Source organism: Coregonus lavaretus, assembly GCF_964263955.1.
Source record: "Coregonus lavaretus genome assembly, chromosome: 12".
Classification (NCBI taxonomy): Eukaryota; Metazoa; Chordata; class Actinopteri; order Salmoniformes; family Salmonidae; genus Coregonus; species Coregonus lavaretus.
In genome coordinates this window covers 14,983,842-14,995,880 of record NC_139999.1, presented here as the reverse complement: position 1 = coordinate 14,995,880, position 12,039 = coordinate 14,983,842, and the positions used below count along the sequence as shown (strand labels likewise).

At 41.0% G+C, this 12,039-nt stretch overlaps 2 pseudogenes across 2 annotated transcripts in view; both read right to left on the bottom strand.

The window, feature by feature from the left end:
* Nucleotides 1-8,219, bottom strand: part of LOC311138338 (serine/threonine-protein kinase Sgk2-like) — a 31,972-nt pseudogene extending 23,753 nt beyond the window's left edge. The window contains exon 1 of the transcript in view: nt 8,210-8,219. The product of the transcript in view is annotated as a serine/threonine-protein kinase Sgk2-like (transcript). The remainder of the gene's footprint in view (nt 1-8,209) is intronic.
* LOC311137817 lies at nt 8,154-11,409 on the bottom strand (annotated as a pseudogene). Its single transcript, XR_014615469.1, has 6 exons — nt 11,311-11,409; nt 11,007-11,152; nt 9,414-9,535; nt 9,094-9,296; nt 8,871-8,948; nt 8,154-8,731 (listed from the first exon to the last, which is right to left on the bottom strand). The product of XR_014615469.1 is annotated as an uncharacterized misc_RNA (transcript).
* Between the last annotated feature and the right edge of the window lie 630 nt (nt 11,410-12,039).

The window sequence follows — 12,039 nt, the reverse complement described above, 5'->3', positions numbered from 1 at the left end:
ATAGGGCGGCGCACAATTGGCCCAGCGTCGTCCGGGTTTGGCCGGTGTAGGCCGTCATTGTAAATAAGAATTTGTTCTTAACTGACTTGCCTAGTTAAATAAAGGTAAAAAAATATATATATATATATATATATAAAAACAATAAAAAAATAAAATGTGACAGACGTGACAGAGTCTGGAGACGCCGTGGAGGACGTTCTGCTGCCTGCAACATCCTCCAGTATGACCGGTTTGGCGGTGGGTCAGTCATGGTGTGGGGTGGCATTTCTTTGGGGGGCCGCACAGCCCTCCATGTGCTCGCCAGAGGTAGCCTGACTGCCATTAGGTACCGAGATGAGATCCTCAGACCCCTTGTGAGACCATATGCTGGTGCGGTTGGCCCTGGGTTCCTCCTAATGCAAGACAATGCTAGACCTCATGTGGCTGGAGTGTGTCAGCAGTTCCTGCAAGAGGAAGGCATTGATGCTATGGACCGCCCGTTCCCCAGACCTGAATCCAATTGAGCACATCTGGGACATCATGTCTCGCTCCATCCACCAACGCCACGTTGCACCACAGACTGTCCAGGAGTTGGCGGATGCTTTAGTCCAGGTCTGGGAGGAGATCCCTCAGGAGACCATCCGCCACCTCATCAGGAGCATGCCCAGGCGTTGTAGGGAGGTCATACAGGCACATGGAGGCCACACACATTACTGAGCCTCATTTTGACTTGTTTTAAGGACATTACATCAAAGTTGGATCAGCCTGTAGTGTGGTTTTCCACTTTAATTTTGAGGGTGACTCCAAATCCAGACCTCCATGGGTTGATACATTTGATTTCCATTGATAATTTTTGTGTGATTTTGTTGTCAGCACATTCAACTATGTAAAGAAAAAATTATTTAATAAGATTATTTCATTCATTCAGTTCTAGGATGTGTTGTTTAAGTGTTCCCTTTAATTTTTTGAGCAGTGTATAATAAATTATCAACCCTGCAAGCAATTCAAGACAATATTATTATGGTGGGGGATTATAATACTGTTTTAAATAGCTCAATGGACCGTAAAGGAAATCACACCACAAACAATCACCCACATGCTCTTAAGGAAATTGTGAATGTCATGGATACATTAGAACTAGTATGGAGGCTTAAATATACTGATCTAGTGAGATATACATGGCGGAGACTGAATCAAGCTAGTCGTCTTGACTTCTTTCTTATCTCATTCTCGTTGGCACCAAAAGTTTACAAAAGTGTTGATAGGGGACAGAATGCAGTCGGACCATTATTAATAGGCAAATACATTACTCTTACTGAATTTCCACGTGGGCGAGGATATTGGAAATGTAATCAAAGCCTATTGGATGATAATTTATTTATAATTAGAACAAAGGAATTTATAACTGACTTTTTCCAACAATTCAGTACTCATCTCGAAAACAAAAGCAATTTAGGTCAAAATAGTTTATACTAAGAAAGGAAATAGAAAGTCTAACAGAACAGATAGATGGCAATAAAAACTGTAACATAGAGGCTCAGAATAAATTAGAGGAAAAACAAAAAGAAATGGAGAAACTTATTCAAGAAAGATCATGTGTAATATATTATAAAAAATAAAGCAAACTGGATGGAATATGGGGAAAAATGCACAATTTTTTTTTTTTATCTTCAACATAGGAATGCTACCAAAAAGAACTTAATGAAACTGGTTACAATTGACGGAGTCACCCATAATTCACCAAATGATATTTTGAAGGAAGAAACAAAGTACTTTAAGTATATGTTTTCTTTTCAGTCACCTCCATCTCCTCTAACTGAAGCTAATTGTAGAGATTTTTTTTATATTGATAATGTCAAATTAACAGCCACACAGAAAGACTCATGTGAAGGTGAAATTACAGAGGAGGAACTTCTGGATGCAATTAAAGACTTTAAGTCTGGGAAAACTCCAGGGTTGGATGGCATACCAGTCGAGGTATACCAAACCTTTTTTGATATACTAAGAGGACCGTTATTAGCATGTTTTAACCACTCCTATGTAAATGGTAGATTATCTGACACTCAAGAAGAAGGTCTGATCTCATTATTACTGAAACAGGATACAAGTGGAAAATATAAAGATCCAGTCCATTTACAAAATTGGAGGCCCCTTACACTTCAGTGTTGTGATGCAAAATTCCTAGCAAAATGTATAGCGCATAGAATTAAAAAGGTATTGTCGGATATTATTAATTCTAATCAGACAGGTTTTTTACATGGAAGATACATTGGAGATAATATAAGGCAAGTATTGGAAACAATAGAACACTATGGAAAATATGGGAAACCAGGCCTGCTATTCATAGCAGACTTCAAAAAGGCATTTGATAAAGTACGACTGGGGTTTATATATAAATGCCTGGAGCATTTCAATTTAGGAGAATCTCTTATAAAATGGGTCAAAATCATGTATAGTAACCCTAGGTGTAAAATAGTAAATAATGGCTATTTCTCAGAAAGTTTTAAACTGTCAAGAGGAGTGAAACAAGGTTGTCCACTATCGGCATATCTATTTATTGTGGCCATCGAGATATTAAAATCAGATCCAATAATAATATCAGAGGATTAGAAACCCAGGGCTTAAAAACAAAGGTGTCATTGTACGCTGATGATTCATGTTTTCTTTTAAATCCACAACTAGAATCCCTCCACAGCCTCATAGAGGATCTAGATACATTTTCTAACCTCTCTGGATTACAACCAAATTATGACAAATGTACTATATTACGTATTGGATCACTAAAAAATACAATTTTTACATTACCATGTAGTTTACCAATAAAATGGTCTGATGGTGATGTGGATATACTCGGAATACATATCCCAAAGGAAATAAATGATCTCACTTCAATACATTTTAATAGAAAGTTAGCAAAAATAGATAAGATCTTACTACCATGGAAAGGAAAATACCTGTCAATTTGTGGAAAAATCACCCTGATTAACTCTTTAGTATTATCCCAGTTTACCTATTTGCTTATGGTCTTGCCTACGCCTAGTGAACAGTTTTTTTAATTATATGAGAAAAAAATATTCAATTTTATTTGGAACGGCAAGCCAGACAAAATTAAAAGGGCATATTTATATAATGAATATGAATTCGGAGGACAGAAATTATTAAATATTAAAGCATTAGACCTATCACTAAAAGCTTCAGTCATACAAAAGTTATACTTAAATCCGAACTGTTTCTCAAGCAAATTAGTAAGATTGTCTCACCCAATGTTCAAGAAAGGCCTTTTTCCCTTTATTCAGATTACAACAACTAATTTGCAGTTATTTGAAAAGGAAATCATCTCCCAAATATCACTATTTCTAAAACAAGCCATAGAAAGTTGGTTGCAATTTCAATTTAATCCTCCAGAAACGACAGAACAAATAATGCAACAAATATTGTGGTTAAATTCAAATATACTAATTGACAAAAAAACTTTATTTTTTGACAGAATGTTTAAAAAATGTATAATCTTCGCAAATGATATCATCGGTAGGACTGGTGGAGTTATGTCGCACATGCAGCTAACAAAAACATATGGAAATGTCTGCTCTACCCAAAATTACAACCAAATAATTGCAGCCTTACCGCAAAAGTGGAAGAGGAAAGTGGAAGGGGGAGAAAGTAAGGAACTTGTCTGTCGGCCTTGCATTAAAGAACATAATTGGTTAAGGAAAACTGTGATAAATAAAAAAGTATATCAGTTTCACTTAAGGACCAAAGGATTGACAGGCGTCCCATATAGATTGCAAAATAGTTGGGAAGAGATTTTTGACTTACCGATCCCATGGCATAGTGTTCATGAACTGACACGCAAAACGACACCGGATTCAAAAATTAGAATCTTTCAATTTAAATTATTATATAAAATTCTTGCTACCAATAGAATGTTATTTATATGGGGGATACAATCTTCCCAGCTCTGCAGATCTTGTTTTTGGACACAGGTCCAGGAATGGCTAAAGGATTGCAATATTTACCTGGAGCTAACCTTGCAGATAGCATTACTGGGTGATCTGAAAAGTAATAGTCAATCGATCAATAATATAATAATACTTTTAGCAAAAATGTTTATTTTTAATTCACAATCTGTAGAAGCAATGAGAATAGAAAGGTTCAGAACTTTTGTAAAACAAATACGGTTGAAATATATATGGCAAATAGAAATCCTATATGGATGGTGTTAAGAGATAGATGGGATGTATTGAATAGAGTTGAAGGATGGGACTAATAACAAATAACAACAAAGATAGCTAATAATGTAAGCATACTGTGTCCATAATAAGTATATAGGTTGTATGTTTGGAGCTTTTGGGAAAGAGCACAGTTAGAAAGATATGGCATATAGAAGCAAACCGGATGGACATCATGAAAATGATCGGAGAGGTTGAGAGTAGAAGAAGTTCAGGAGCAAAAAAAATATATATTTATATAATAGAATAATTGTAAAATTAACTGTGTCCATAAGGTGTAGATAGTAAGTATAGACCGGAAGTAGAGGCCTGGGCATTGTTGTTCACTAATTTACTCCAAGTAGGGAAAGGATGGCAGGGTTGAAAAGTAATAAAGGGGAGTATATATATAAAAAACATGGGGGATTGGAAGTGATGCAGACAATTACATTGATAGAAGATACAATCTATCTGCAATATTAAGCTGATCCACCCCCCCCCCCCAAAAAAAAAGAATGATTCAGACTCGAGCAGCACGTTCCTCTCTGCCATGATGTTCTTTTGCTTCACATGGAAGAATCCAGCGCCAAAGAAATAGAGCATTATTGTTAAACCCACTCCTACTGTACAGTATATTCATCTTTTAAAAATGTTTTTTTAAGGTTTTAATTTCTAAAATCAATCTACTGTTATGTTCATAATTAAACTATGGAGCTGAATGGAACCTCTTTTTTTTCTTCAGTTTGATTTTTTTTGCAGCACTTTCACAGCATAGACCCTGGGGACAAAACAAAATGGATTCAAAATAAGGTAATAAAACACATGACAGTACAATATACAATTGTTGGTTATACACTACCAGTAAAAAGTTTGGACACCTACTCATTCAAGGGTTTTTCTTTATTTGTACTATTTTTTACATTGTAGAATAATAGTGAAGACATCAAAGCAATGAAATAACACATATGGAATCATGTATTAACCAAAAAAGTGTTAAACAAATCAAAATATATTTTATATTTGAGATTCTTCAAATAGCCACCCTTTGCCTTAATGACAGCTTTGCACACTCTTGGCATTCTCTCAACCAGCTTCATGAGATAGTCACCTGGAATGCATTTCAATTAACAGGTGTGCCTTCTTAAAAGGTAATTTGTGGAATTTCTTTACTTCTTAATGCGTTTGAGCCAATCAGTTGTGTTGTGACAAGGTAGGGGAGGGGGGGTATACAGAAGATAGCCCTATTTGGTAAAAGACCAAGTCCATATTATGGCAAGAACAGCTCAAATAAGCAAAGAGAAACAACAGTTCATCATTACTTTAAGACATGAAGGTCAGTCAATATGGAAAATGTCAAGAATTTTGAAAGTTTCTTCAAGTGCAGTCGCAAAAACCATCAAGCGCTATGATGAAACTGGCTCTCATGAGGACCGCCACAGGAATGGAAGACCCAGAGTTACCTCTGCTGCAGAGGATAAGTTCATTAGAGTTACCAGCCTCAGAAATTGCAGCCCAAATAAATGCGTCACAGAGTTCAAGTCACAGACACATCTCAACATCAACTGTTCAGAGGGGACTGTGTGAATCAGGCCTTCGTGGTCAAATTGCTGCAAAGAAACCACTACTAAAGGACACCAATAAGAAGATACCTGCTTGGGCCAAGAAACACAAGCAATAGAAAATTAGACCGGTGGAAATGTGTCCTTTGGTCTGGAGTCCAAATTGGAGATTTTTGGTTCCAACCGCCGTGTCTTTGTAAGATGCAGTGTTGGTGAACGGATGATCTCCGCATGTGTATTTCCCACCATAAAGCATGGAGGAGGAGGTGTTATGGTGTGGGGGTGCTTTGCTGGTGACACTGTCTGTGATTTATTTAGAATTCAAGGCACACTTAACCAGCATGGCTACCACAGCATTCTGCAGTGATACGCCATCCCATCTGGTTTGGGCTTAGTGGGACTATCATTTGTTTTTCAACAGGACAATGACCCAACACACCTCCAGGCTGTGTAAGGGCTATTTTACCAAGAATGAGAGTGATGGAGTGCTGCATCAGATGACCTGACCTCCACAAAGAGGAGATTTAGGGGGGAAATAATCAGATTTCTCAGGGAAAACAGTGACATGATTTTCCATACATCTTCTCTTTGCAATTAATCAATCAATCAATCAATTTTATTTTATATAGCCCTTCGTACATCAGCTAATATCTCGAAGTGCTGTACAGAAACCCAGCCTAAAACCCCAAACAGCTAGTAATGCAGGTGTAGAAGCACGGTGGCTAGGAAAAACTCCCTAGAAAGGCCAAAACCTAGGAAGAAACCTAGAGAGGAACCAGGCTATGAGGGGTGGCCAGTCCTCTTCTGGCTGTGCCGGGTGGAGGTTATAACAGAACCATGCCAAGATGTTCAAAAATGTTCATAAGTGACAAGCATGGTCAAATAATAATCAGGAATAAATCTCAGTTGGCTTTTCATAGCCGATCATTAAGAGTTGAAAACAGCAGGTCTGGGACAGGTAGGGGTTCCATACCCGCAGGCAGAACAGTTGAAACTGGAATAGCAGCAAGGCCAGGCGGACTGGGGACAGCAAGGAGTCACCACGGCCGGTAGTCCCGACGTATGGTCCTAGGGCTCAGGTCTCTCAGTTGGCTTTTCATAGCCGATCATTAAGAGTTGAAAACAGCAGGTCTGGGACAGGTAGGGGTTTCGTAACCGCAGGCAGAACAGTTGAAACTGGAATAGCAGCAAGGCCAGGCGGACTGGGGACAGCAAGGTGTCAGCATGCCCGGTAGTCCTGACGTATGGTCCTAGGGCTCAGGTTCTCAGAGAGAAAGAGAGAACGAGAGAATTAGAGAGAGCATACTTAAATTCACACAGGACACTGGATAAGACAGGAGAAGTACTCCAGGTATAACCAACTAACCCCAGCCCCCCGACACATAAACTACTGCAGCATAAATACTGGAGGCTGAGACAGGAGCGGTCCGGAGACACTGTGGCCCCATCCGAAGAAACCCCCGGACAGGGCCAAACAGGAAGGATATAACCCCACCCACTCTGCCAAAGCACAGCCCCCGCACCACTAGAGGGATATCCTCAACCACCAACTTACAATCCTGAGACAAGGCCGAGTATAGCCCACAGAGGTCTCCACCACAGCACAAACCAAGGGGGGGCGCCAACCCAGACAGGAAGATCACGTCAGTAACTCAACCCACTCAAGTGACGCACCCCTCCTAGGGACGGCATGAAAGAGCACCAGCAAGCCAGTGACTCAGCCCCTGTAACAGGGTTAGAGGCAGAGAACCCCAGTGGAGAGAGGGGAACCGGCCTGGCAGAGACAGCAAGGGCTGTTCGTTGCTCCAGAGCCTTTCCGTTCACCTTCACACTCCTGGGATTAGTGTAGTAATACATTATACTAAAGCTGTGTGATTAGTCAATACTCAATCACAACTGTCTAGACTATTCAGACAGCATCAACTACACCAATATCAAAGAAACCAATACATCTGCCAAATTCATATATTTGCATAATTAATCATCAAAACCTTCCAAGGAAAGTAACAGAAACATAGGGGAAACAATTTATATGGAAAAAGATCTGATTGTTGATCTTCATTTCCCTCTATTTTTGATTTGTGAAGCTAGTCATAACATAATACCTTGCCATCTAGCTATAACCAATCACAAATCATGACTTAATACTGGACTACCAGAGATTCAAAGCAATGCAGAAGAGATGGTGAGAAAGAGAGTACAAATAAGTAGAAAGAATTTCCTCTTGAAACACAAACATCAATCATCATCAACCAGTATCTTTAACATGAAGCATTAGCAATCTCAGACAGATAAGGAAATTGAGAACAATTCCTCTACAATACGTTCCATAGCAACCCACAATCTTTCAGCCTGGTTCTCATGCAAAGTTAAAATGCACTACAATCACAACTTCAACAAAACCAAATGCTCAGAGTGGGCGAAATCAAAACACTGTATTCGATTTGTAAATTATTTTCAAACCATCTTTCATACTTCCTAATTAAACAAGTGCATTTAATCTTTGGAAGTCGACCTGGATCGCGAACGGAGAGGGATTTAAAGCGTGAGAGAGGGCGAGAGGCTGAGTGCTTGGTGGGGTACTTGGATTGGTAATGGTCTTCTTGTGGGGAGGGAGACTTGGAGGCAGACTTGGCCCGCTCTCCGTTTCCATTCTCTGAGGGGAACGGGGAGCGACTCTGGGACTTCTTGCTGACAGACTTCTCTTTGGAGTGGCTTCTGGATCCCCGCTCAGACTTGACTTTTGACTGGCTCTTGGAGCGAGACTTGCGGGCGTCGGAGCGTGAGCTGGATTTGTGGCTCACTGAGTGGCTGAGAGACTTGTGAGTGTGGGAGTGAGAACGGGAACGGGACTTCCTGGTGAGAGAACGTGAGCGGGACTTGGAACGGGACTTGAGTGACTTGGAGAGGGACTTCTTCCCGGATCTGGAATGGGATTTCTGGTTGGACCTGGAGCGTGAGCGCCGTGCACTGCGAGAGCGTGACCTGTGGAGAACAAACACACATACATTAAAACTAGTTCTGTGTTACAATGACATTTCCTATCTGGGATAAACTACGTATTAATCTATGTAACTACCCCAGCCTTGTGAAGTAGAGTTCTTTGGCAGGGCAGTTTTCTTACCGTGAGGGAGACCTGGAGTGGCTGCCAGAACTTCTCCTCCTGCGGCTCCTGCTGCGAAAGCGACGTCTGCTACGAGACCTGGGAGATCAAACACATTGTAAGCCTGGGTAACTAATCAGCTTTGGTACTGGAATGACAGCAAATTAAACATATAACCCCTTCCACAGGAGGGCCATTAGGACCCAACGGCTGCATTGTGTGGTAAGCCCAGGACTATCCTGACCTGGAGCAGCTGCCAGAGTAGGAGCGTCGGCGGCGAGGCTTGTCCTCCACCAGGCGGATCATTCTCCCGTTGATGTCGGTGCCGTCCAGCTTTTCCAGGGCCCTCCTCATGTCCGAGCGGGAAAGGAACTCAATCACCCCCTCGTTGGGCTGCTTCTTATGGGCGTCGGCATATGTCACCTCACCAGCCTGGCACATGAAGTCCTGTCAACCAAAAACATATTGTATAAATTAACAACAAGAGTGTGCCTGAAACAAATAACTTGCGGTTGTTCTGACCCGTTTTCAGAGAAAGATGGAGACTTGACACACAGGGCTCACCTTTAGGTCCTGCCAGCTGCAGCGACTGGAGAGGTTGTCCACAATAAGCCGGTACTCTGTGCGTACAGGTGGCCCGTACTTATCCCAGCCAGTGTGGCTTCGGCTGCTGTAACCACTACTGCCTTTAAATGAACACGGACAAGACCGTCCGTCAGTATGGCACAGTGGGGGAGTCTACAGTGGCTACACTGGGGGTGAAAACTCAGGTGGTCTGCTAGAACTGGTCCTTGGACTTAGCTCCCTAGCATTATTGTACTAATGAGTGATGTGGTCTAACATTGCCTTGGCAGAGGTAGTAACACATTCAGCCAATGTCCATCTGAGCATCAAAGCAGTCACAGCGAATGGACAGCATTCCTGCTCTTTGCTTACAAGCTCAAGAACAGAAATGCCAATTTCTTTGATTAATCAACCTCAATTTAACATTTATTTTGCTGTATAAAATACAAAAAGGTAAACATCACATCAACCACACAATAATACTAAAAAAGGGAGGGGGGGTGTATCTACGACTACCAACTGATACCATAGTAGCTAACATAAATCTACCAGTCTACAGATACCCTATGACTTACAATGGATGCAAACTGCTCTTTTGTGAAACAGTTAGCTAACATATGGCAACATGTTTTTTTGGCTTTAACCTTTTGCAATTTGTTTTTTTTTTAAACAGAAAAACCAATGGGATTCCTCACCATCACCCTGGTCTATTGGCAAAAGGCTGCCGTCATCATGGCTTCCGGTAAGGTCAGCCAAGAGGTCATACGTCAAAGGTCACACACACATTAAGGTGAAAGCCAAGGCCAAACGGGACAGGCAGTCATCTTATCCAGTCATCTTAGCCTCAAGGGACACGGACTCAGCCCGCAGTGGACTCTTTCAAATTGAAACATCAAGGACTTTGTTAATGTTGAAGTCAGATGGTATAATGGACATATTGTATCTTCCTATATCCTTTAGTTTACATCACAGCTGGCCTGCTTACACACACACATAAAAAAGACTATTGAGAGTGTACCAATGCCATAAAGCAAGCAACACAGCTGAAATGTAAACACCACATCTAACATCACCAACCCAAACCCAAACCCTATGTGTTCAACAGCAGCATCAAATTGTGTTTTTCACAGGTTAAAAGATCAGCAATGGCTTGAGAGGTAATTTCAGCAAACAAGACACTGCATACATACAAAACACATTATAACATTCAAATGAACCTTAAAGTAAGTGGAAAATGCATGCACTCACTACTGTATGTCACTTTGGACAAGAGCATCTGCTAAATGACAAATGCAAATGTAAGCATTTCGTTGGATGATGTATACCATGCGTACCCCGTACATACAACTTGAAACAATGTTGTGTTTGATTGAAATTGCATTTATACGGCTAAAGAGATGAGGTACTATTTCAGGTGGGCCTCCAAATTACAAGGAACAGATAGAATAATCTAGTATCGTTGGAAGAGCTAGCGAAGTGTGGTGTTCATGACTTTACTGCCTCCTGCTGGAACTCCCCATCATCACACCTGAGAAAAAAGTAAATAATGTAATGTTGCTGCAGTTATACATACAAGTTATAGAGTACACTTACTAAATCCGCCACCATATCCATCACGGTCCCTGCGTGGACCACGAGCGTGCTCAATGATGACTCGTTCTCCGCAAAGGTCTTTGCCGTTCAGCTCATAAACTGCGTCGTCGGCGTCACGCGTGTCATCGTACTCCACGAAGCCGTACCTGCAACATTTGATAGTGCATGAGCAAGAAGACGGAGCAATGTTGACGACGGGTCGGTAGGTCTACTGTGTTGACTAAATGTCAACAACAGCTGACAATCTAGCTACTGCAGTCGCCATTTTGCCCATGCTAGCGAGCTAGTTAACATCTTAATTTACCCATTCTTCAGATCAACCTCCAGTAACCACAAAAAAAAAACTCTGGATGTCTTTCTCACGTATATGATAGCTCAATCTGCCGACGTACACACGCGGCATTTTGGCCAATATTTGTAATAATATTCTAGAGATTAAGCTAATCGTGAAGCGTGCACAAAATTCTTATTCTTCAATGGTATAATGAGGGTCTGCAAACAAGCGTTAGGTGCATGCTGCCACCTACTGTACGGGTGGTAAACTATATAAAAAATATCCATTGTAGGAAAGGGCTGGGGGGGGGGGGCGACATCATCCAAAATACAAAAATAGACCCATTAAAAAACATTCCACTCATTCAGTCACATTCCAATTCAAGACACATCCTACACAGGCTCAACCCAAAAAGCGTTCTGCTGCACATTTTCTCAGATGTTTTCTAAGTTTGTGCTGTGCAGTTTATGACCATTGCAATAAATGCTACAAAGTCTACCTTTTTCACATGTAATATATCCAGGGGAGGACTGCCCTCTCTCATTGAAGTCACGGAAGTTCAAGGCCGACCGCGGTACTGCAGGCATTGTTAGCAGGAAACAGGATCCCCATCATAGTGAATGGAAAAATTTGAATCTTCGTGTAAATAAAATGTTTAGAAGACAATCACGGTACCAATAATTGCTTCTAATACACCCGATGAATGTCCATGAACCGATTATTTTAAAATTGCACACAGAAGAAGTTAAGGATAATTTA